This window comes from Coffea eugenioides, unplaced genomic scaffold (genome assembly GCF_003713205.1).
Source record: "Coffea eugenioides isolate CCC68of unplaced genomic scaffold, Ceug_1.0 ScVebR1_23;HRSCAF=104, whole genome shotgun sequence".
NCBI classification, from domain to species: domain Eukaryota; kingdom Viridiplantae; phylum Streptophyta; class Magnoliopsida; order Gentianales; family Rubiaceae; genus Coffea; species Coffea eugenioides.
This window is the reverse complement of record NW_020862884.1, coordinates 508,755-534,875: the sequence shown is the minus strand read 5'-3', so window position 1 is coordinate 534,875 and position 26,121 is coordinate 508,755. Positions and strand designations below refer to the sequence as shown.

The 26,121-nt window shown below is 38.1% G+C and overlaps 1 pseudogene; it reads right to left on the bottom strand.

Annotated features, from left to right (window-relative positions):
* Window positions 1-22,818: 22,818 nt before the first annotated feature.
* LOC113756558 lies at window positions 22,819-23,679 on the bottom strand (annotated as a pseudogene).
* Between the last annotated feature and the right edge of the window lie 2,442 nt (window positions 23,680-26,121).

Genomic DNA, 26,121 nt, shown 5'->3' with positions numbered 1-26,121 from the left:
TACAATGTACTCCACTTCGCCCCTTTTTCTCAAGTGGGTGAAAAATAGTGAAGGACAAGTGCAAACTCTAGGCCGTTTTGTAGTTTGAAGAGGGTAAAAAGTAGTGGAGGGCGTCTCTTGTTAACAGTCACTGAGCTTTGCCTCAGTGGCTCCCAAAAATCGACTAAGTTCTTTTTTGGATGGTAGGTCAAGGGATTCAAATCTCACAAACAGTGAAAAAGATTTAAAAGAAGTGTTAGAGTACTTATTTGATTTAGTCAAATCTACATACCTGCTAACACTATATAATAAATTAAGTTATACGAATGTTATCATTGCGAGAAAAAAAAAAGTGTCACCTGCTTGACACTTAAAGCAACGGGTGTACATCAACCATAATGGAAATGGTATAAATATTAAATCCTACTAATGGTAAAGAATCTTTTTTGGGATACCTTATTCACTCAAACTCATTGAGAAAATATTTACCTCCTTCATTTCAGTTCTTCCTGAATAGACTGTTGGAGCTTCTTTTGGAGGAATTAGCCCCGTTCTATTTTTTTTCTTTAGGTAAAAACTGGAGAAGCTTCCAGGAGTCGACTGGAAACCTACTCCAGCCAATATTCAGACTTAATTGCTGATTCTAGCCTCTGCATAGTTTATTTTCCCATGATGTTAAAAAAATTTGACAAATTTTGGTTTGAATCATTAGTGCAGAATAAATAATCGCCCGGAGCCATTTCGGACAAGTAAATTGCATAGATATCACATTTTGGAAATTTTGAAAAAAAACATGAACCGGCTTGCATCATGTATTTCAGAAAGTTTTTCTACTATTATGTGTATTTTATATAATGTGATTTGTGTGAGATAAAAAAATAAAAATGTATTAAAGAAAAATTCATTCATCCTTTTAGTTATCATCCCAAAAATAAGTCATGATTTCACATGTCAGTTTACATTTTTAAGGTAATAGATAATCCCAATGAATGCCCTGATTTCGAAGGTACAGTCAAAGGCAACACGCAACCACATATTACAGAGCAAAATCTGTTAATAAGGAATTAAATTTCTTTATTGAAAGAACAAGTGTGTCTGAACTGAAGACTATTTTTTAAAAAAATTAAAATAATATTATAGTACTTTTGTGATATGATATATGTAAAATAATAAGGTATTTAAAAAATAAAAAATAATAATTAAAGAACATATTTTTATGCAATCAACAATTTTCCCAAAAAAAAAAAACCTATCAAAAAATGACATACGTCCGCTATTAAGAGCTCAAAACACCTAACAATGTGAAAATGGAGAACGACAATATATAAGTCGTATTGAGTGCAAGGGCACTTACACGTGATACATCATAATATGTGATAAAATAACAAATTAAACGCTAGAAACTTTAAATTAAGTTTGTGTTCTGAGATTGGAACTTGTTATTTGATTACTAATGTTCGTTTATTTCATTCGACAACAACGTGCACATTTTTTAAAATTTTTTCATCTAGCGATAAATGAAATTTAAGAAGTGTGGAGCAGACAGGGAATTGGACACCAAGATCTCTAATTCCTCCGCATTTAAACCACAGCAGGGGAGCCGTGACCTATGACCAGCAGGAGCAATATTGTACACCTAAATGATGTTATTGTGGAAAGAAAATTATGGGGTTATTGTGAGGTTTTTGTGTTGTGAATGTATTGAAGTTATTTCTTATTCAAGTAGTAATCAATTTTATTCAGTAGCTTTAAAATATTTGTACCGTAAAAGAGACTGTTTGAAAGAAATTGGTTGTTTAGGGAGACCATGTAAGGAGAATGAGGATTTGTTGTAATTTACAGGGCAATGTAAAGGAAAAAGGATAGTTTTCAAAATTGAGGGGATGCAACTACGATAAAAGCATAAAAAAAATTTAAATAGTTTCAAGGTTATATTTTTAATTTTGTAAAGTTGAAGGGGGCAAGTGCCCATCTTCAGCCTCACGTGGCTCCGCCACTAACCAATCTATTCTCTGGAGCAGGACATTATACGCAAGTTCGGCGCGAAATGATTAAGCATGTGAATAAATTTTTTGAGCAGTCGTCAATGGTATCGTGTGATAAGCACATGAATAAAACTAAAGAAACATCTGTAAGTTTTGGCTGGCCTAATCTTATTTCAGTAACGTCATTAGGATTTCGTTAAATTAATAATCAACCCACGGTAATTATTCAAGACATCAATTAGCACCAGTTAGAAATAAAACCTTGTTTGAAAAGCTATTTTACTCTAAAAAAAATTTATATTTTTTATAAATATATTTTTAAATTATTATTTTATTTCACATATATTAAATTATTAATGTATTTTTTTTTTACAGAAACTCCGAAAAATGGTAATCCACAAGGACTATAGTTTGTGCGCTGACTCGTTAAAGTACGAATGACAAATGCCATCCAGAAATTATGACTTTTGGGTTTTGACGTCTAAGCTTTTTCTGGTGGCAGGTGGAGTTGAGTCATCCGATTTAATATTGGAGATTGAGCAACATACTCAGATAGGCAGAAGCAATTATCATTTAAAAAAAAAAGGAAGCAATTATTATGGATAATTGGTGGCCAAAAATTAAAGTTGAGAAAAAAACGGGAGAAAAAGATAGAAGCCATATGGGTTGAGTATTTGATTTTCTTAGCCACTAATGACTTCCATCTCATACTTCACAAAATCATTCTTATCCTCCGATTCGTCAAGCTCCTTTTCTGACGTTGCTTGATTTGTTAGGCACAAGTCCATATCCAAAAAGAAACGGACAGAAAATAATTTTTAAAAAAATGGAGATAGATTCGGGGTGGGTAGTTAAATTAATCCGTTTGCAGGTGTGTATTTTCGGAGTTTATATAAAATTCTACTATAACTTACTGCAGAATTGGTATTGTAAACCGTGCTATGCACGGATTTACGTTTAATGTAATAATAATAGTAAATGAATTATTTAAATTAGTTACATGAAAAAAATGTTTAAATTTTTTTTTTAAAATGCCATTTTAATATCTAGTTTATATTATATTTATGTATCTTATCTAGAACCTTAAAGCATATTAAAAAATGAGTAAATTTTATATATATTGACGGTATATACACTATCACGGTTGAATATATGACATATGCAAAATTTGAGTTTCAAATTCAAATTTGGATTATGTGTCATGCATCTAATAGTGAAAATGTATACTGATGCGAGACGCGGAAGCTACTTCGGATCTAGAGGAACACGATGAAGATTTGATAGAGTTGAACCCGAACTTGGACCACTCAAGAACAGATTTAACGGTAGAGGACGCCACAATCAAGTGTGTGTGCTTGATTGATAAGTCAAGAACAGCCTAGGATCAACTCTAGGATGTTCAACTTAACTTTCACAAGCTAAGGGAATTTGCCACAACGAATGGACGAAATTCTGGAAATTTTATTCAATACTCTCAAAAACTGACCCGTACGGCTCAGCGAGGGTACTTAACTGCGGCTCAGCCCGCCGTTTGGAGCTTGAACACTTGCATCTTCAATTGTAAGCAGCATTTTAGTAGTCGTGCAAGGATATTCCAACTCAATTCCTTCAATGGCCGGTTTTTCTTAGGCTTGGACGGCACGGACCAAGGCTTGGAGGGACTCCTTGAATCTCTTAACTCGTGCTCGTGTCACTGGGCCTTGAGCCACCTTCACAGGGTCTACTTGAACACTTTGGGCCTCGTGCTCAACCGCATCATATACACTGTCAGTGTATAGAAGATTAATTTTTAAAAGATATGAACAAAGATCACAAACATACCTAAAGAAATACTAAAAGCACACCAAATACAACATTATTATCGTTCCCTTCCACATTATCTCTTTTTGCACCACTTCCCCTCAACATTGCTCTACTATTCATTGCTCTCTTCTTCACCTTCCTAACCCAAACTTTCCACATCTCTCCAACTCTTTTCCCTCTCACAACCTCTACCTTTCTTTCACCTACTTTACTTCTATCAAATTGCGCAATCTCTTACTCAATTTCGCAACTTATTTATCTTCTATTCTACTACTCTTTCAACCCATTTATAGTTGTAAATAATGACCAATTTTCAACTCGTTCTTTAACAAATGAGTATGGATATGCAATTTTATTAATTTCAAATAGGTAACCCAATTAAATCTATTAATTAGTGGCTATTAAATGGACGTAGAGTCAAATTCATTAGTAAGTAAATTTAAATCACTGCCAATACAATAATCATATTCTACTTTTAGCAAAGGCATATTTAACGTTCTTTTCCTATTCTTTAATTTTCATTTTTTTTAATTTTTGTTAAAGTTCATTGTACTTCTTCCCTCTCTTCCATCAAAGTTTTCATTAACTCATGGACTATTAATTGAATTATTGCATTCATACCTAAATTATTTTGAGATTCTTGTAGAATGTAAAATTTGAAACTCACCATTATTGGTTCTCTGTGTAATTTTTTTAGGTAAAAATTCATTTATCAATATAATGTGTTTTTATTTTTTGTTGATTACAATGATATCTTATTTTGTTGCTCAAAGAATATGGGAGAAAAAATAAATAAATTTTGTAGTGAATCATCAGTGGGTAAGATAACCAAAACCATGTAAAACTATATTCATTTAACCCACATAAATCCACGTCCTTAGTGTCCAGAACTGCACCCCGAGGGTATTCATCTCCAAATAACTCTGAGTGCAAAGCACGAGTGTCCAGAATAGCTTTGAAGTCTCAGAGCTGCCCCATGTCGACATCCACATCGCGAAGATCAGAAGTCGAAAGCCGCCTGCGGAAGCAAGCATCCTGCTTATGTGGAGACTAGGCTAGGGTTGCCCCCGCAGAGTGACTAAGCCTTTTTCCTGTCGTGAGAACAACGTCATTGCCCGCTGCAGCCAAACTTCCCAGAGTAGCAAAAGAACTAACGAGGACCAGCGCGCCAGCTCCCAGCCCAGAGCTGGAAGAAGCGATCCCACCTTGATCTCCCTTGCTGCTGCCGAGGTCCAATTCGGCCAGTTGTCCAGAATGCACAGCCGAAGAGGAGAGCATGGGCGGATCTAGCATTGCCTCCAACGACCTGGAGCACTGCATCGATGGGTCGACGCGGCTCCTTCCTTCCGAGGGGACCCCTTTGATGAACTTGTCTTGGCTGGGTTCTATTGGGTCGGGATCGCTGAATCACATTCGTACGGTTATGCCAGCGATTGTCGTTTGGTTTCTCTGGAAAGCGCGTAATTGTGCGCGGCATGAGTGTAGACACCAAATTTTTGGTGTAATTTCATTTTTAGTTTTTTTATTTGTCGTGTTCGTTTTTTAGTTTTAGTTTCTAGTTTTATTTTTATTTTTAAGTTTTATCATAGAATTTCTTGGAAAAAGGGAAAGAGAGAAAGAAAAGCATTCAAAAATATGTTCAGTTGTTTGGGATTTAATTTCAATGTTTTCTTGAAAAAAGAAGGGAAAAAGAAAAATAAAGAAAAAGAAAGAAAATTAGCATTTCGTTAGCATTTCTGCGTTTATTTTTTTTAGTAGGTAATTAGTTATCTATATTAATTAGTTATTATTAAAAAAAAAATGGTGCGGCATGCACGCTGCAATTTTTTTGCAGCGTGCAAAGGACAGCCACGAAGCTACTTTGGAGGGCTGGATTTTGAGACCAAGCAGGCCTTTCATCCTCACCATTGGGGTGAGGGTTTAGAAGGTTGAGAGCTGGATATAAAAGGCAAAGGAAGGAGTAGCCGCAAAAAAGAAAAAAAGGCGGAGAGAGTTTCTGGGAGAAGGGGAGAGAGGATTAAGAGATGACGGCTGCTGGAGGAAGAAAAGACTGAGAAGCAAGAAAGAAGAGGGTCGGGGGGGAGTGAAATAACAGCAAAGGAAAAGAAAACAAGAGGGAGAGCTGGGGTTTTGACAAAGGGCAGGGGATAGAGAGATTGAAAGGGACGGCTAGAATCTTTGAAGGAGAGAGGTTTTGGTGTGAGCCGAGAGCAAGAAGGAGAGACCGAGAGAACCAGGAAGTCAGGGAAAGTGAAGCCACGTGAAAAAGAAATCAAGCGAGAAGGAACCAAGGACAGAAGAGGCCACTTCATCAGCGCAAAGGGCATCTAGTGGGCTCTCGATTCCAGGGACAGTGCGATAATCCTGAGGTAAATCCAGTTTAGCTTCATGAAGGTTTGAGTTCATCACATCTGTCTTGCATCTGTTAGTTCATCTTTTTCTGTAGTTACTGAAGCTTTCTAAAGCTTTAGGGCAAGTAGATGTTCAATGATTGCATGATCTGGCTAAAAGGCAGCAACTTTTGATGAACCTAGCTTTTGTTTACCACAAGTTTCTTTCTTTTCTGCATTTCTGTGATTGGCACCATGGTTAGACCTTCAGGAATTAGACAATGTTATGAGGGTTGTGTGATTTTAAATGGGCTGAGATCATTACGGTGGGATTTGTCTATTGTGAAGCTTGTCTGAGCTTTCTCTCTTTCTTCGCACGAGTAGATTTAGTTTTGGTTGAAATGGCTGCAGAAGATTCCCAGGTTATGCGTGTCCTCTGTTCTGTTTTTTCATGCTGAGATCCCAAAGTTTCACATTGGCAAAATTGGAAGAATGTTTGAGGGTCTTGTTGCCTGAGTTTGGATGGTTTCTACTGAGGTTGTTTGCGTATAAATTTGCTGCAGCAAGTTCAGAAATGTTCAGCTTGTTGCGCTGATATGTGTTGACTGATTTTTCTGGAATGGCTAAAATTTTGTTTTGGTTGGGTTTCTTCCTTTGGGTCTGTTTTATCTAAGTCTTTATCATACCGCAAGCTGGCTGCCGATTCCTTTTGCATAAAATTCATGTTCCCAGATATGCATGCCAACACATTTGAACTAAGATAAGAGAAGTAAAGGCTGCTGCATCCGGTCTTACTCTTTGCTGTTTTCTTTCCTGCAAATTGTTCACCAAATTTCGGCCATCCAACTTGATGTCTGATCTTATGTGGAAAGAAGAATTGGCTGGGTGAGGATTGTTTTAAGTTGGCATGTTTGGGTTCTTAAAACCTTTGAATCATGTTCCAATGCTTTGCTGCAAAATGAACAACCAATTGCTGAACCACCCTTGTATATTTTCCAGAATTTTTGCATGATCTTGTCCTAAGTCTTTTGCTTGTTTTTATAGTGGTGGTTATGTGTTTTGCTTAGCTTAAAGTTGTAGGTTTGTTTTTTTGAAATGTATAATCTCAGTTGTGATTAGGAAAGCTGCATTTGGAAACGTAAATTGCAGCAAGTTTGTTTTGATTGCAGCAGTCTTCTTCCTTCTTGCATAAAGGCTTCATAAGTATTTGCATAATTTCTTTTCAATTTCTTTTTGCTTGTTAGAGGTGGAGCTGGTTTGTTTAGTTGCTTATCCAAAGTTGGGATAGATGAAAGGGTTAGTCAAAGCTGCTTAGAATTTGTTTAGGAGATGGAAATGCAGCCAGCAGTTGTTCTAATTTCAAAAGATGTTCATTGCAGAAAATTGTGTTTCCTACGTATGCATGCATGGAAAAATTCTGAGTATTGCACTTTGATCCTCCAAGTCCTCCTTTGTTTCACTATGACCCAACAATTGAATAATTTCCTCAATTTGGTCCTTGACAATTTTAATTCTACAACTTCATTGCTTGTTTGCTTTAAGTAATTACTATGTGTTGTTTCAATTGCATTTAATTCATGACTTTAGGGGCTTTATGACCAATGAGCTTGTGTTTGCCTATTTTCTTTAAATTTCCCAAATAAATTGGTACCTTGACCATTTCTTTTATTTTGGAGGATAAATAAGTGATTTCACTTCATTGGGGCCCAATTGCAAGGGAGGTAACCTCTATCTCCTTAACTTTCATTTCTCCTACGTGCTCCTACGTGTTATGTGAATATGCATGTCTACTTCGCTTTCCTTGCCCTTCTTTAATTCCTTTCATTTATTTCATTTACTTTTGCTTTTTATTTAAGTTATTCATTATGGGGTATGTGTACACCTCTTGGCTTGTAATAGATAGGGCTTGGAGGAGCATTCAATGAAGACCTATCGAAGTCATGTGCCTAGCTAGCAAATGTAATAGTTAGGGCTTTAATCGTCTTATGTGTCTTGCATGCTTAGTTGCTACGTGTTAATTTGCTTTGTTAGGGCCTTGCATCTAGTCGAGCATGCTAAATGTTATGTGCTATGTGTTTATGAGTGTTTGGCATGTCTACTCGCTTTCCATAGCCATGAATGAATGTGATGGATGAATGTACGTTTCCGCTAGCCCAACGCTAGTCGGAATTCATAGAAAGGGCTAGTCCAACGCTAGACCCAATAGGATTTTTCCTTTGTTTTTCATTAATGCATTATTTGCCTGTTCACTACATATCATGCATTTTTCCTTAGTTTTATCATTTGGCATGCTCCTCGAACCCCTTTTCCCTTCATTTTAGGATTCTTGCATCTCATGCTAGTTAGGGTACATTTGCCTGAAGAGTCCCCTTCTGATAAGGGAAACGAGCGAGTGTGGCTACTCGATAGCCTTAGCACGCTAGTTTTGCTTTCTAATCAAAGGGAAAATCGAAGTCGAAAAGTTAGGAGTCATTCCCATACCCGACCTGATGCATTCCTTTAGGTTCATTCATTCTCATTTATCACTTACTCATTTTTTCAATTCACATTTCCTCATCACTTTTCTTTTCCTTATTGTTCATTTTGGTTTCTACTTCACAAAATTGCACTTAATTACACCTATATGCACTTATCACTATATTTCATACACTTGCACACAAACACTTGGATTTTTCATACAATTTCACACATGCACCTTTTCATACACTTGCACACAAACACTTGGATTTTTCATACAATTTCACACGTGCACCTTTTATACACTTGCACACTTGCACTTTAGCCATCATTTGCATTAATCGACCTCTATAAGGTTTTCCTTTATTGGCCGCCACAATTCATGTGGTTGGGACCAAAAACCTTACAAGAGACATTTTAGAATTTAGGTTTGCATTTTTTCTTTCTTTTTGCATTCATATAGACATATCCAACACACGATACATACCTTGGGTAGAAAAGTTAGGAAGAGTAGGGCTAAATCACGCAACTAGCCTTGGATAGGTCGAAGGGGTGCCTTGGATTTTTATCCTTGCCTTCCCCTTCGTCAAATGTGACTCCCGAACCTTTTTCGTTGGTTTACGTGGACTAGGAGTCGTTCAAAAGGGGTTTCTTTCTATCTTTCCTTTAGAAAATTTCTTTTTGGGTGACTTGGTACACCCTAACTCTATACCAAGTGGCGACTCCATTTTTCATTAAAAACCCCCTTTTGAACTTTGTTTGGCCAAATCGTCGCATTCTCAAGTCCCATAGCCTTTTACTTTTCATTTACACACGTTCACATTCCACTACACATTTTCACACCACACATCATCATCAAAAAGTGGGGCGCGACAGTTGGCGACTCCACTGGGGACTTCCTAAGTGGGTCCGAGCATTTGATTTAGCTACTCTTTTCCTTTTTCTACCCTTTTTATGCATAGCATTTGGATATTAGGGTACATTTTTCCTTTTTAGGACTTTTTGCCTCGCGCACGTATCAAACTACTCCCTCACTCACGTACGTGTGATTGGTTGATTGGATGTATGTTTACTTGTTTATCTCGCGCTTGCATTGCATTTGGGAGGGGGTGTGTCACCTTTAGAGCCTCGCGTTGGTTCTCAACCCCTTCCCTCAAAATAGGGGAACACTTCATACGTGCACGTTTACTTGCTTTTATCCCATTTTATTTTGTTTTTCGTGGGCGTTATCCCACACCGCCTTGTAGGATTAGGATTGATTGCCTTGGGTAGGCGGATGGTGTGCACTGCGCCCATAGCGCTACTTAAGGGATCACTCGAGCCACCGATCGAAGGCCTTGGGAGTGATGACCCTTTGCCTTTAGGTCTGAAGGCTTGGGAGCCGAAACCTTATCGAGTCTAGTTGCATTAGTGAGCCCCAGCCTCATGCATCCATTATAGAATTTTCCTAGGTTAGAGTCGGCCTCACCCTTTTTTAAGCACATTAGGCACGAGGGAAGGGGTTCTACCCCTTTTACTTGTTTTTATTGTATCTCTTTTCTTAAATTGCTCCCAATGTGTTATGTGTACTATCAACTGCACTAACCATTTCATTGTTTTCTTGGTCTGCATTCATGTGCCTTAGCAATAAGAGGCCTTTTTGGCACTCTTTTAGTGACTCACCCATTAGATAACTCACATGTTTAAATTTCAGTCATTATACTTAATAAATACATTTCATTTTAGACCTTTTCCCCCTCGATGCATTATTTATGTCCTTTAGGCCATATTTGTCACATATTTACATCGCTTTAATAAATGGCATCATGCATAAACCATAGAAAGGGAATGCCACATAGGGAATCCTGTGTTTAGGAATAAGCCACCTTGTGTCTCGGATACTTAATCCAAAGAGACTTGCACGTTTACATTTTGTACCATCCAAAGGGGTAGTGCACAAGGTAAGGTAGGATCCGATCGTTTTCATAGAGTGATCTTTGGAATATGAGCATCTAATAATCACTTTTTGGCCATTTTATCAAAATTGGTAAAAATCCCTTGCTTGAAGGACATTAATTTGAAGAAATTCACAAATGATTCCTCCTATTGAGACGATAAATAAATTGAGGCCAAAATTTGATTTTTAGAAGGTCATAGACTAATGCACCTCAATAATTTTGAAATAACCAATGGCCGGACAATTCAATCCCTTTTGCCAATTCATTCAATAAATCGTCAATCCATTTGACCATTTTACCCTTTTTAGGGTCACCTGGTCGATTTTCGAATAAATCATCAATTCATTTGATCAATTTACCCTTTTTAGGGTCACCTGGTCGATTTTGAATAAATCGTCAATTCATTTGACCAATTTACCCTTTTTAGGGTCATTCGGCCGATTTTTGAATAAATCACTAATTCAATTTCATTCATTTGTCCAATTTACCCATTTTTAAGGCAACCGAGCCGATTTTGAATAAATCAAGTTTCGTTCAATCTATTTGATCAATTTACCCTTTTTAGGGTGATCTGGTTAATTTTGGATAAATTAAATTTCATTCAATTCATTTGACCTGTTTCCCTTTCTAGGGTAATCCGGTCGATTTTTAATAAATTGTCAATTTCATTTGACCAATTAGGATTTCAATGTCGAATTTCAAAATGGAAAACCTAGTCGATTTTGAGAAAAGCATCCACTACTATTTGATCAGTTGGAGTTTTGACCCGTGCATCCCTGAGAAAATTGTCAAGACGAATTCCAATCTCTTCGATAGGAAGTTCGTCAAGGTCAAACCCGTGCGTTTTTGCAAGTTCTTTTATCGATCAAAAGTGATCAGTCCCTTCGGACGAGGTCCTCATTTTGACAAACGTCTCTTCTCATTCCAATGGGCCAAATTTTTCAAATTATTTTTCACTCCATAAGCTGATTGGATCCATCAGGTATTGTATAGTGCCTGCTCTGGAGGATTGCATTTTCATGCTAGGCCTACCCTTGGCACAAAAAGGGTTCCCCCATAAGACATGCATATCGATTTTATATTCTTGCTTACTAACTCAGGGTATTTTTCTTTTGTTTTCCCCCTTCCCCTGCATTCGTAAAAATACTCCAATAAAGGGAAAATATTTTTCTATATCTGATGACACTTCTGATCTAATAAAGTGTCAAAATTGCAAGTATTGTGTGATTCTTGAGCAGATCCTACAATGAAAACATAACTGATCTATCTGAAAGCTCTACGCTAAAGCCTCTGAGAGATTTTGTAATTATTTTTCAAAGGAAAATTCTGTTTATTTGATTTGTTAATACATTTTGTTCCAAAAGAAAATGAGATGAAAAGTGTATATGTGGAGCTCTTCACAAGTTCCTCTCTTCGCATTGTATTATGATTGAACGACAAATTTTGTTTTAATCTTGTTAGTAATAAAGTTTTGGACAAATATTGTTTTGTGTATATTCATGTACATTTCATTCTTTAGCTCATTAAGAGATTTCATGATGAATTTTAAGAAATAAGACCGAATTGAGAGTTTTTTCAACCTGCAACCTGAAAATTCGCAAGTGTATGCTTTCAAAAATCCTTGTGTACACTAGATTGCTGATCCAAGCTACACAATAAGAGTGTTCAAAAATTAAAAGAGGTCACTCAGAAGGCCCATGAGATACCTTTCTCCTGCACTTAATCCCAAAATAAAGTCAGTCACGTTGATTGATAAATTGGGGCAACTTTTGCTTGAAAATGTTCGAGGTGTCTAATCCGATTCATTCACATCTAAGTGAAAGCAAAAATGAGCATTATTCTTGTTTGTTTTGAAAATTTGGAATGATACTTTGAGCATTCGTTTCTCTACCTATACAGATTTTATCATTTGCTCTTCCATTTGAGCCTTAAAAGAATAATTTCGTTTCAAATAAGAGCCTTAATGATCACTACCCTACATTGGGAAGATTTTCAAAAAGGAATGAATTCTCAACGAGCCAATTCGTTTACTTGGTTAACATGAGGCGTAAGAATGATACATTGGCCATCGTTTCTACAACCTAAACACCATTTATCCCTTGCATCCTCATTTGAGCCAAAAATTGGTGGTTTTTTCGAGTGCACATATGATCGTACCCCACATTGGGGAAGGAGATTGGGGAATTTTGAAAAAGAAAAAAGGAAAAAGGAAAGGGAACCGCGAATTGGGGAAATTTGATTCTACCAGGGTTTCAATTTTTGAAAAGAAAAGAAAAGAAAAAAAGACAAGTTCTGTCCGGTGGATCGCCTATGTTTCACAAATATGGATGAACAAGGGTCTTCCTCAGTCAGTTAAGTCAGATACATGCCAGAAATTTCGCATTAATGAAAGTTTGCTTTCAGAGTTATTGTAAGGAACGGAATACAAGTCAGGCCATCTTCTTTTTCAATTAAACATTCTATCCCTAGTTATCCCTTTTGAGCCTTCAGAATAAATTATTTCGTTTGGCAACCCCTGAGAATCGCAAACCCCACACTGGGGCAAGTTTGAGTTGGAAAAGAAAAATTTCAAGAAGTGAAAAAGTGAAAAGTAACAAAATCAAAAACAAAAGAAGAAAAGAGAACCTCAGTTCAAAAAATAAACTGGGGCAAATTTCAAAGAATGGCAAAAGGCCGAAAAGTCAAAAGGAAAAATGAAAGAGAAAAGCCTCAAGTGAGCATAAACTGGGGCAAATTTTGGTTTAGCCCTAAAATAGGGCTGGCGCAACAATGCGATCTCAGATTCTTCAAACCACTTTTGAAATCTGCCTTCAAGCCTTAACTTTCCTAAGCACCCCACCTGACCCCATTACAAAAGCCGAAAGTCCTGACTTCTGTTCTTTGCAATGGCCCCGTCAAGGAAATTTCTGATGCCGAAAGTTTTAGCTGTATTTCTGAATTGCCTGAGTATGGGTTTGACGCTACTCACCATGTGAAAACCCGCCAAGTTGAGGGAAAGGGGGAAAGAGACAAAAGCAAAGCAAGAAGAGTAAATGCAAGAAAATGCAGAAAATTCGACGCTGAAATCCCTGGTGAATGATGAAAAGAATACGAACAAATTCTGAGATTTTTGAGTTCAAAATAGGGGTAATTTTGAGGAAAAATGCGATCTTCGGTGCAATGTCCTTGAAAATTATTTCTTTAACTATCGTCTTCAAGCCACATTACAAGCTAATAAAGTCCATCGTTGACTTATTCCTTCATGACAATCCAAAGTGACGATTATGCTCGTAAGAAATCCATCAATCATTTGTGATCATGGGAGTATAACCAGTTTTCACAGGTTTAGCTATCGCTTCTACCCATTTTGTTGCAAGCCTATAAAGCTTGTATGTTGACTAAGTTTTCTTAAGAAATAAGGGTGACAAATTCTTTGCTTTCACTAAGATGTGGTATAGAAAGGATTACACACAATTTGGGCACAAAATAAGACAAGTCTTGACCTTCCATTTCCTTTAGCCATTTCCAAATCAGAAATAACACCCCATTCGATTAGCCCTGAAAGATGAGCCAACAAGAAGTGGTGACCCGCCACTCTGGGCACCGATGCTAAAAGTGAGGATGAAAATTTGGTGTTATTCTGAGAGATTCATCATGAAATTTCGCCATGAGTTCAAAACTCAACGTTCAAATTTCTTCACGTTGTATATATGATTACTTTCTAAGTTTTGGAAAGTGTGATTTCTCTTGGTTCAAATAAATGGAGAGACATCCAAACCAATTTCTTGCAATCAAATGGGCCATACTGGGGCAAAATTTTTATTTCCAAGATTTCACAAAATAAGCCCACACTGGGGCAAATTTTTTATAGTCCATTTGAGGATTTCGTCAAAGACTCAAGCAAGACTTTCAAATCAATCACGCTGCCTTTTTCATGAAAATTTGAGTGCATGTAAGCCCCCTGTGCAGGTATTCATAGTTGAAATCGACGAAGGAGCATTCGGTGATGTGGAAGGCCGATGCCGAAGAAAGAGAAGAAAGAGGGGAAAAAGGGCCCTACACTGGGGGCAAATTATTTTTGAAAAAGATTCTCTCAAAAAATCAGAAAAATTCAAAAGTCAGAAATCAAAAATCGAGTTCAAATTCTTGTTTCTTGGAAAATCAAATTTAATTTCTTGTTTCTTGACAAATCAAATTCAATTTCCCGCCAACCTCGGCAGAACTGGGTTTTATCCCACTGACCATTCACAAACTTCACAAAAATCACGTTGGAGCCGGGTTTTATCCCGGCAACCTCGGCAGGCTCGGGTTTGGTCCCACTGTCCGATTGTCAAGACATTTTCACAGCCACTAGAGCAGAGGTTAGTCCCGCCAGTGTGCATTTCATTTACACAGCCACTGGAGCAGAGGTTAGTCCCGCCAGTGTGCATTTCATTTTCACAGCCACTGGAGCGTGAGGTGAGTCCCGCCAGTGAGCATTTCATTTTGTATCGCCACTAGCCGTTGGTTCAGTCCCACTAGTGCGCCTTTCATTTTACCCTGCCGCTAGCCGTGGGTCAGTCCCACTAGCGTGCATTCCATGATTTTAACTTTATTCGGGTCAGTCCCATGATTAAAAGCTTGTTCGGGTCAGTACCATGATTAAAAGCTTATTCGGGTTAGTCCCATGATTAAAAGCTTGTTCGGGTCAGTCCCATGATTAAAAGCTTATTCGGGTCAGTCCCATGACTTTAAGTTTATTCGGGTCAGTCCCATGATTTTAAGGTTGTTCGGGTCAGTCCCATGATTTTAAACCTCTTATTCAGGTCAGTCCCATGATTTTAAGTTTATTCGGGTCAGTCCCATGATTTTAATTTTGTTCGGGTCAGTCCCATGATTTTAAATTTTGTTCGGGCCAGTCCCATGATTTTCAATTTTATTCGGGCCAGTCCCATGACTTTTAAAGCTTATTCGGGTCAGTCCCATGATTTTAAATTTTGTTCGGGCCAGTCCCATGATTTTCAATCTTATTCGGGTCAGTCCCATGATCTTCAATTTTGTTCGGGTCAGTCCCATGATTTTAATTTTGTTCGGGTCAGTCTCATGATTTTAAATTTTGTTCGGGTCAGTCCCATGTTTTAATTTTGTTCGGGTCAGTCCCACGATTTAAATTTTCTTGTTGGGGTCAGTCCCATTTTAAACTCTTGTTTCGGGTCAGTCCCGTTTTGAATTTTCTGTTCGGGTCAGTCCCGTGTTAATTTCATGTTTGGGTCAGATCATTTTTGCAGCCGAATAACACAGGTAAGTATTTGGTGTTTACTTCTTTGTCTCAAGTTTTTTCAAAACTCAGACAAAGAGGGGCAAACTGTAGACACCAAATTTTTGGTGTAATTTCATTTTTAGTTTTTTTATTTGTCGTGTTCGTTTTTTAGTTTTAGTTTCTAGTTTTATTTTTATTTTTAAGTTTTATCATAGAATTTCTTGGAAAAAGGGAAAGAGAGAAAGAAAAGCATTCAAAAATATGTTCAGTTGTTTGGGATTTAATTTCAATGTTTTCTTGAAAAAAGAAGGGAAAAAGAAAAATAAAGAAAAAGAAAGAAAATTAGCATTTCGTTAGCATTTCTGCGTTTATTTTTTTTAGTAGGTAATTAGTTATCTATATTAATTAGTTATTATTAAAAAAAAAATGGTGCGGCATGCACGCTGCAATTTTTTTGCAGCGTGCAAAGGACAGCCACGAAGCTACTTTGGAGGGCTGGATTTTGAGACCAAGCAGGCCTTTCATCCTCACCATTGGGGTGAGGGTTTAGAAGGTTGAGAGCTGGATATAAAAGGCAAAGGAAGGAGTAGCCGCAAAAAAGAAAAAAAGGCGGAGAGAGTTTCTGGGAGAAGGGGAGAGAGGATTAAGAGATGACGGCTGCTGGAGGAAGAAAAGACTGAGAAGCAAGAAAGAAGAGGGTCGGGGGGGAGTGAAATAACAGCAAAGGAAAAGAAAACAAGAGGGAGAGCTGGGGTTTTGACAAAGGGCAGGGGATAGAGAGATTGAAAGGGACGGCTAGAATCTTTGAAGGAGAGAGGTTTTGGTGTGAGCCGAGAGCAAGAAGGAGAGACCGAGAGAACCAGGAAGTCAGGGAAAGTGAAGCCACGTGAAAAAGAAATCAAGCGAGAAGGAACCAAGGACAGAAGAGGCCACTTCATCAGCGCAAAGGGCATCTAGTGGGCTCTCGATTCCAGGGACAGTGCGATAATCCTGAGGTAAATCCAGTTTAGCTTCATGAAGGTTTGAGTTCATCACATCTGTCTTGCATCTGTTAGTTCATCTTTTTCTGTAGTTACTGAAGCTTTCTAAAGCTTTAGGGCAAGTAGATGTTCAATGATTGCATGATCTGGCTAAAAGGCAGCAACTTTTGATGAACCTAGCTTTTGTTTACCACAAGTTTCTTTCTTTTCTGCATTTCTGTGATTGGCACCATGGTTAGACCTTCAGGAATTAGACAATGTTATGAGGGTTGTGTGATTTTAAATGGGCTGAGATCATTACGGTGGGATTTGTCTATTGTGAAGCTTGTCTGAGCTTTCTCTCTTTCTTCGCACGAGTAGATTTAGTTTTGGTTGAAATGGCTGCAGAAGATTCCCAGGTTATGCGTGTCCTCTGTTCTGTTTTTTCATGCTGAGATCCCAAAGTTTCACATTGGCAAAATTGGAAGAATGTTTGAGGGTCTTGTTGCCTGAGTTTGGATGGTTTCTACTGAGGTTGTTTGCGTATAAATTTGCTGCAGCAAGTTCAGAAATGTTCAGCTTGTTGCGCTGATATGTGTTGACTGATTTTTCTGGAATGGCTAAAATTTTGTTTTGGTTGGGTTTCTTCCTTTGGGTCTGTTTTATCTAAGTCTTTATCATACCGCAAGCTGGCTGCCGATTCCTTTTGCATAAAATTCATGTTCCCAGATATGCATGCCAACACATTTGAACTAAGATAAGAGAAGTAAAGGCTGCTGCATCCGGTCTTACTCTTTGCTGTTTTCTTTCCTGCAAATTGTTCACCAAATTTCGGCCATCCAACTTGATGTCTGATCTTATGTGGAAAGAAGAATTGGCTGGGTGAGGATTGTTTTAAGTTGGCATGTTTGGGTTCTTAAAACCTTTGAATCATGTTCCAATGCTTTGCTGCAAAATGAACAACCAATTGCTGAACCACCCTTGTATATTTTCCAGAATTTTTGCATGATCTTGTCCTAAGTCTTTTGCTTGTTTTTATAGTGGTGGTTATGTGTTTTGCTTAGCTTAAAGTTGTAGGTTTGTTTTTTTGAAATGTATAATCTCAGTTGTGATTAGGAAAGCTGCATTTGGAAACGTAAATTGCAGCAAGTTTGTTTTGATTGCAGCAGTCTTCTTCCTTCTTGCATAAAGGCTTCATAAGTATTTGCATAATTTCTTTTCAATTTCTTTTTGCTTGTTAGAGGTGGAGCTGGTTTGTTTAGTTGCTTATCCAAAGTTGGGATAGATGAAAGGGTTAGTCAAAGCTGCTTAGAATTTGTTTAGGAGATGGAAATGCAGCCAGCAGTTGTTCTAATTTCAAAAGATGTTCATTGCAGAAAATTGTGTTTCCTACGTATGCATGCATGGAAAAATTCTGAGTATTGCACTTTGATCCTCCAAGTCCTCCTTTGTTTCACTATGACCCAACAATTGAATAATTTCCTCAATTTGGTCCTTGACAATTTTAATTCTACAACTTCATTGCTTGTTTGCTTTAAGTAATTACTATGTGTTGTTTCAATTGCATTTAATTCATGACTTTAGGGGCTTTATGACCAATGAGCTTGTGTTTGCCTATTTTCTTTAAATTTCCCAAATAAATTGGTACCTTGACCATTTCTTTTATTTTGGAGGATAAATAAGTGATTTCACTTCATTGGGGCCCAATTGCAAGGGAGGTAACCTCTATCTCCTTAACTTTCATTTCTCCTACGTGCTCCTACGTGTTATGTGAATATGCATGTCTACTTCGCTTTCCTTGCCCTTCTTTAATTCCTTTCATTTATTTCATTTACTTTTGCTTTTTATTTAAGTTATTCATTATGGGGTATGTGTACACCTCTTGGCTTGTAATAGATAGGGCTTGGAGGAGCATTCAATGAAGACCTATCGAAGTCATGTGCCTAGCTAGCAAATGTAATAGTTAGGGCTTTAATCGTCTTATGTGTCTTGCATGCTTAGTTGCTACGTGTTAATTTGCTTTGTTAGGGCCTTGCATCTAGTCGAGCATGCTAAATGTTATGTGCTATGTGTTTATGAGTGTTTGGCATGTCTACTCGCTTTCCATAGCCATGAATGAATGTGATGGATGAATGTACGTTTCCGCTAGCCCAACGCTAGTCGGAATTCATAGAAAGGGCTAGTCCAACGCTAGACCCAATAGGATTTTTCCTTTGTTTTTCATTAATGCATTATTTGCCTGTTCACTACATATCATGCATTTTTCCTTAGTTTTATCATTTGGCATGCTCCTCGAACCCCTTTTCCCTTCATTTTAGGATTCTTGCATCTCATGCTAGTTAGGGTACATTTGCCTGAAGAGTCCCCTTCTGATAAGGGAAACGAGCGAGTGTGGCTACTCGATAGCCTTAGCACGCTAGTTTTGCTTTCTAATCAAAGGGAAAATCGAAGTCGAAAAGTTAGGAGTCATTCCCATACCCGACCTGATGCATTCCTTTAGGTTCATTCATTCTCATTTATCACTTACTCATTTTTTCAATTCACATTTCCTCATCACTTTTCTTTTCCTTATTGTTCATTTTGGTTTCTACTTCACAAAATTGCACTTAATTACACCTATATGCACTTATCACTATATTTCATACACTTGCACACAAACACTTGGATTTTTCATACAATTTCACACATGCACCTTTTCATACACTTGCACACAAACACTTGGATTTTTCATACAATTTCACACGTGCACCTTTTATACACTTGCACACTTGCACTTTAGCCATCATTTGCATTAATCGACCTCTATAAGGTTTTCCTTTATTGGCCGCCACAATTCATGTGGTTGGGACCAAAAACCTTACAAGAGACATTTTAGAATTTAGGTTTGCATTTTTTCTTTCTTTTTGCATTCATATAGACATATCCAACACGCGATACATACCTTGGGTAGAAAAGTTAGGAAGAGTAGGGCTAAATCACGCAACTAGCCTTGGATAGGTCGAAGGGGTGCCTTGGATTTTTATCCTTGCCTTCCCCTTCGTCAAATGTGACTCCCGAACCTTTTTCGTTGGTTTACGTGGACTAGGAGTCGTTCAAAAGGGGTTTCTTTCTATCTTTCCTTTAGAAAATTTCTTTTTGGGTGACTTGGTACACCCTAACTCTATACCAAGTGGCGACTCCATTTTTCATTAAAAACCCCCTTTTGAACTTTGTTTGGCCAAATCGTCGCATTCTCAAGTCCCATGGCCTTTTACTTTTCATTTACACACGTTCACATTCCACTACACATTTTCACACCACACATCATCATCAAAAAGTGGGGCGCGACAATGAGGATGCGTCCTTCCAGGCCTTTCAGGTCATTCAGGACATTCATAGCTTTGTAGTGCAGCTGGGTCGGGCCGGAGTCCTTTTGCCCAAGCATTTCATTGGGGACCTGGAGCACCCATGGGCTCCAGATGCAGGTATTTGGCCCAAGCGGTTCAAGGTTTGTGCTGTGGCCTGGTCGAGACCTCCGCTCCACAGACTGAAACTCAATACGGACGCTAGTGTCTCTGGTGCAAGAGCTTCAGGTGGAGGGCTAGTTCGCAATCACACGGGGCTTTTGGTGTTTGCCTTTTATAAGGAGTTTGGGGAGGTAAACACTCTGACTGCCGAGGTTCTCTCAATATGGCATGGACTTTTGCATTGTAAGGATAGAAACCTTTCCGGTCTTCTCGTCGAGATCAACTCGGAGGCCTTGGTTCGTTTGTTGCAGTCTGGTGCCACAGCCAAATGGCCTTTGTGCAATACCTTGCGTAGAGCTCGGGGCTTATTAGCTGATTTGTCATCCACGGTGCGGCATGTCCTCCGAGTGGCTAATAGTTGCGCAGACAAAATAGCAGGGGGAAAGTTTCAAGCTCACTCTATCTTCTCCTCGGCCCAGCAGCTTCCGCCAACTGTTCAGGTAGCCATGCAAATGGACCGCTGGGAGGTCCCTTGTACTCGATCCTGGGTTGTAAAGTAGTCCTTCCTTATTGCTCTATGGCTATAGGCCTTTCTTCCACCCAGGCATTGTAATGTTCCTACTCGCTCTAATAAAGTAGGGGGTTGGCATCCCCACCCGCTGTCGGGTTTTGCCACATAAAAAAAAAAACCCACATAAATCGTCCATTTTGATAATTTCATCCAACTCACAACTACAGCCCCCTTTACTTTACTGCCTCCAACCCTATACTCCTGTCTTTATATTCCTTTTATTATTTAGGATTCGTTACTTCACTTTTACTCTTTCTAACCCTATATTCCTATCTTTCAAATTATTTAAGATTTGTTACCTCACTTTTCAAGTGTTTTTTTTCAAATAAAAAGTTAGAATTATAGCCATCAAGGAAAGTAATTAGGTATTACTTTGGTGGAATACTATTATTTTTTGTGACGACCACCCAAGATATTTGTTTTAAAATTTTTAATAAAAACTCCAAAAAAAACCATCTAAATGCCCCTTTTATTAATTTAAAATTCATATAAAAATTTTATCTAAATGCCCCTTTTTGATATACGTGTTATATGAAAAATTTTCAAAATAGATTTTTACTCATATCAAAAATTATCTAGATGATGTTGTATGTCAGAATGTTTATTTCATTGGTTGGAATAATCGTTTAATAGGATAAGTTTAAGGCTAAAAAAAATTGATTTAGTAGCAATAGGTTAATTGGTTAAAGAATGATATAATTGGACATGTCATCTCTGAATGTAGATGGCTCCTCCCTCGGCAATCCTGGGCACTCCGGGGTTGGGGGCATTATACGAGACCACAACGGCCACGTGAAGTGGACCTACTCTTCTTTCCATGGTTTCCATACCAATATGGAGTTGGAAGCTATGGCCCTGTTGGAAGGCCTCCAGCTATGCCTAGCACTAGGTTTCCTCAAAGTGGTAGTACACATGGACTCAGAACAATTACTCCGTTCGGTGCGGCAAATCTCCCCTACTCCTTGGAGGATAGATGGCATCATCAGACGAATACAATGGACGATGACAAAAGCAGATTTCATCTTGGAGCATTGCTATAGGGAAGTCAACTCAGCAGCGGACGCTCTGGCGAAACACGCGGCCTCAACTCACACATCTACCACTTACGATGCTACCACGCTGCCCAAGGATGTGAAAGGCATCTCCTCTCTAGATGTTAGGCATTTCCCTTACATACGCTTCCTGAAATCCCGTGTACCGGAGTAGTACTCCAAACCACTCGATCTTTTTAATAATAATAACAATAGTCTTTAAAAAAAAAGGATATGTCATCTGAATGTTTGACAAATCTATGTATATATCCGGAAGGAAAGTACTAAAAATGTTACTATGTAAATGATTAAAAAATGGGACTAATCACATTATTCTTCAGATTTGACAAATCAATCTTTATTAATCAAGGAGTAAAATGGGTTAAAGTGATAAAATTGTAAGGGCAAATTATCCAATTGGCCCTTGAACTCTTTGTCTAGGTAAAAATAAGCCCCTCATCTATTTTTTGCTGACTTTAAGCCCTCAAACTTGTAAAATTGGACACCCGTGACTCTTTTAGCCAGTTTCTCCGGTTTTGCAATCGGAAGGATAATTCACACGAATGCCAGTGTGTTTCTTCAAAGGGCATTTTTGTCCGCATTTTCTAAGCAAAAAGGGAATAATTCCTCCTTCTTCCCTCCATTTTTGCAAAACTCTCATTGCCGCCGCTTTCTCTCTCCACATTCTCTGCAGGAGAGTGATACCATTGCTCTTAGGAATCTCCCCACTAGCAGAGTCATAGCTATTCCTTCGACTGCCCAATTCTCCCCCATTCTGGACACCAGTCCTATCAAAATTAGCCGCTAAAACACTATTCTCGTCCAAACCTTCCAGTGGAAATGCCATTGCAGGCGCTGTTCTCGGCGAGACCACCATAGTTGTCTCCGGGGGACAATTCTGCAGTCAGCACCGTCACAATCATCGCCACTAAAATTTACTACTACAGCTAATCTATTACCAATACTAACACCATCTCCCTAAACATACCTGTAAGTTCCACCCAATCCTATCCAGCCATTGATTCTTAGTGGCAGCTCCATTAATAATATATTTTTAAAAAAAAAAAGAAGAATTCAAGAAAGAACAAAAAAAGAGGTTGAATCAGTAATCCGACATGAGTTGACTAATTTTGCCTTCTTCAGTAGCCATTTTCTGCTCCGAAATTTTCAACCATACGCAAATAGCTGTAAAGCTCAGCACCAGACTCAACAACCCACTTCCCAATCCGATCCCCACAATGGCTAGAACCGAAAGCCCTTTGCTGTTTGCTCCTCATCGGCGGCAATGGGTACCCGTACAGATCCTTATTCCTCTCGTAGGAGCTCGCATTAAACCTCGGCAGGTTCCCACTCCTATTTCCTAAGGACGAGGGTATCGGACCCGACAACTTGTTATTCGAAACATCGAAAACCGAGAGGCGGGCCGGCAATCCTTGCTGCTGAGGGATGAGCCCGGAAGGTTGGTTATCGTGGAGATCGATCACATTAAGATAGGCGCAGAGAGTGAGCTGTTGAGGGTTGGGCCGGAAAGGCGGTTAGAGGAGAGGTTCAGGACAGCAAGATTGACGAGGTATTGGAGGTCAGGGGGGATGGGGCCGGAGATGGCGTTGGAGGAGAGGTCGAGTGCTTGGAGATTAGTACAGTTGGAGATATTGGGGGAGATGGAGCCCTTTAGGGAGAGGTTGGAGAGGGAGAGTTTGTAAATCCGGCCGTTGTTGCAGGTAGCGCCTTGGAGGAAGGAGGTGAAGCCTTGGCAAGAGTTACCGAAGGTAGCTTTGATCCAGTTTTGGAGGTTCTTTAATGAGTCTTGAAGGGATTCACTGAGGCAGGTTCAGCATAACTCATCGTTTGGATCTGGCTCTGATGGCGGGAGTAGGGAGTAGGATCTCCGGGTTAAGCATGGTTGTTCCCTTTTGCTTAGAAAATGCGGACAAAAAAGCCCTTTGAAGAAGCACACTGGCATTCGTGTGAATTGGTCTTCCGGTTGCAAAACCGGAGAAACTGGCTAAAAGGGTCACGGGTGTCCAATTTTACAAGTTCGAGGGCTTAAAGTCAGCAAAAAATAGATGAGGGGCTTATTTTTACTTAGACAAAGAGTTCAAGGGCCAATTGGATAATTTGCCCAAATTGTAATGGGGTGAATGATTTCAATATGGGACTAATCAAATTATCCAAATTTATTTTCTTTAATTATAGCAGAAAAAAGGGTTAAAGTCTGAAAACAAACTATAAACGATTATTAAGCACTCATTTGAAGTGAGAAAGTTCTAAATTTTAAATTTGAATTGACATAGGATTAGTTGCAAATCACTATTTCAAACTTTTTAATTGAATTTATGTATTAAAATAAATAAAAAATTTAGAAAAAAAGTATGGGAGATTTAGAAGCCATCGAGAGGCCTTTACTAAAACCTCCCCTTGCAATACATACATACATACATACATATATACATATATATATATATAGATTTTTACAAAATTTTTCTTATTTTTCCTTTTCTTTTTCTTTCATTATTTCCCCTTTCTTTGCTCTCTTCTTCTTTAAAAATTTTGCGGTATTTTTAGAGGATTCCTGTTGACAAAGGTTCTCTGTGAATTAATTATTTTTAGAGGTATTTTTCAAAAACTATAGTGTAACATTATAAATGAAAAATATTCACTGCAAATGTATTTTGGGGATGTTTTTAAAGTTTAAAATTTTATTAGAATAGTTTAAAATTTTTGTTAGGTGCCTTTAGATATGTCAATAGATAGGGTCTGGATTAGAACCCTTTGATCTAGATCCAGATCCAGACCCATTAATTTTAGTTAAAGCCAAATATTATAGATCTAAAAAGTAAACCCAAACCAGAAATCACATGAATTTGGGTATGCAATGAGTATCCATTGGTTTGGGTATCCATGGGTATTTTTTTTCTCAACATATAGTAAAGAACTGCAGTAAAAATATTGTAAAAATATATAGAGTTTAAAAATAACATAAATACCATTCAGTTTTTGTTTTCAAATAATAAAATCAACATTCACAATGCTAAATACAATATTAGGTGAGATTAGGTGGCATTTTCTTAGATTAAGAGCGTATCCTTTTATCTAATAGTTATGAAATCCTATTATATTCAATCTAATGGCAACAGAATATTAGATTATTTTATAAATTTACTTATATGTGTGCGTGTACAATTTATACTTGGATCTAGGTAGGATTTCGTTGGATTTAGATTTGGATATGGATCATAGAAAATCAAACCCTACCCAAATCTATAACTCTCTTACAAAGTTTGGGTCTAGATAGAGTTTAGATTTGAGAAATTAAACCCAAACCCTACCCCAAATATATTGGATTTGAATTGGATTAGGATAAAATCCGACCCATTGACATGTGCCTTACCATAACCTCCCACTACCACAACCAACACTACCGCCCATCTCTCTCCCTCATCCCCTCTCCTCCCATTAGTTTCCCGGGAGGCCAAATCTAGTCACAGAAGATTAGCGGGAGGGGAGGGGTGGAAGAGGTTAGGGTATTTGATTGCAGACCAAATCTGGGCATGATAGACTAGTGGGAAGGGAGGGGATGCGGGAGAGGTGAGGGTATTTGGTTGTGGGAGACTAATCAGGGGATGGAGGGGAAGGGAGGTGTGCAAGGAAGGGGAGGGGAAGAGGGAGAGAAAGTAGGAAGGACAGGGAGGGAAAGGGAATAGAGATGGGGAGGGCAGGAGAGGAGGAGGGAGAATAAGGGAGGGTGGTGGTGGTGGTGGTAGGTAGTGAGTAGAAGAAAAATCAGATGGTAGGAATTATTTTATTTTATTATTTTTAGTAGGTATATTTGAGATCTTATGGATTAGGTGGTTAGGAAGTGTTTTTGGAATGCATTATCATAGACTCCAAAAATAAAAACAAATAAATCTAAGTAGAGTTAAAGTTATTAAAAAACTTGTCCATTGAAAATACTCCTAAAAGCCTTTAATCTGCACAATCAGTTTGATTTCTTACATTCTTTTGTAGAATCACCCATATCTTCTTCAAATTTTCTAGTTTAGTTAAGAAGAACGGATGGATTAGTTTCTACAGTACTTAATCTTTTTTTTTTCCAGAAACGATAGAGATTTATTCTACAGTAGTTAATCAAGTAGCTCATTTGAAGTGATATGCAAAACAAGCACAATATTGTACAGGGCAAGTGAATGAGGTTCCAACTTTCTTTGCGAACATTAATTTGTAAAGACTCGTCAGTTTGATGAAATGAAATCTCATTTCTTCTGTGATGAATAAAAAAGTGGCCTGCGTAATTAGCAGAAATAATCTAATCTAGCTAGGCATAAGGTTTCAAATTCACAACTATACACTGCTAATTAAAAAGGATTAATCTTATATACACTATCAGTATGTATGCTATCATCAT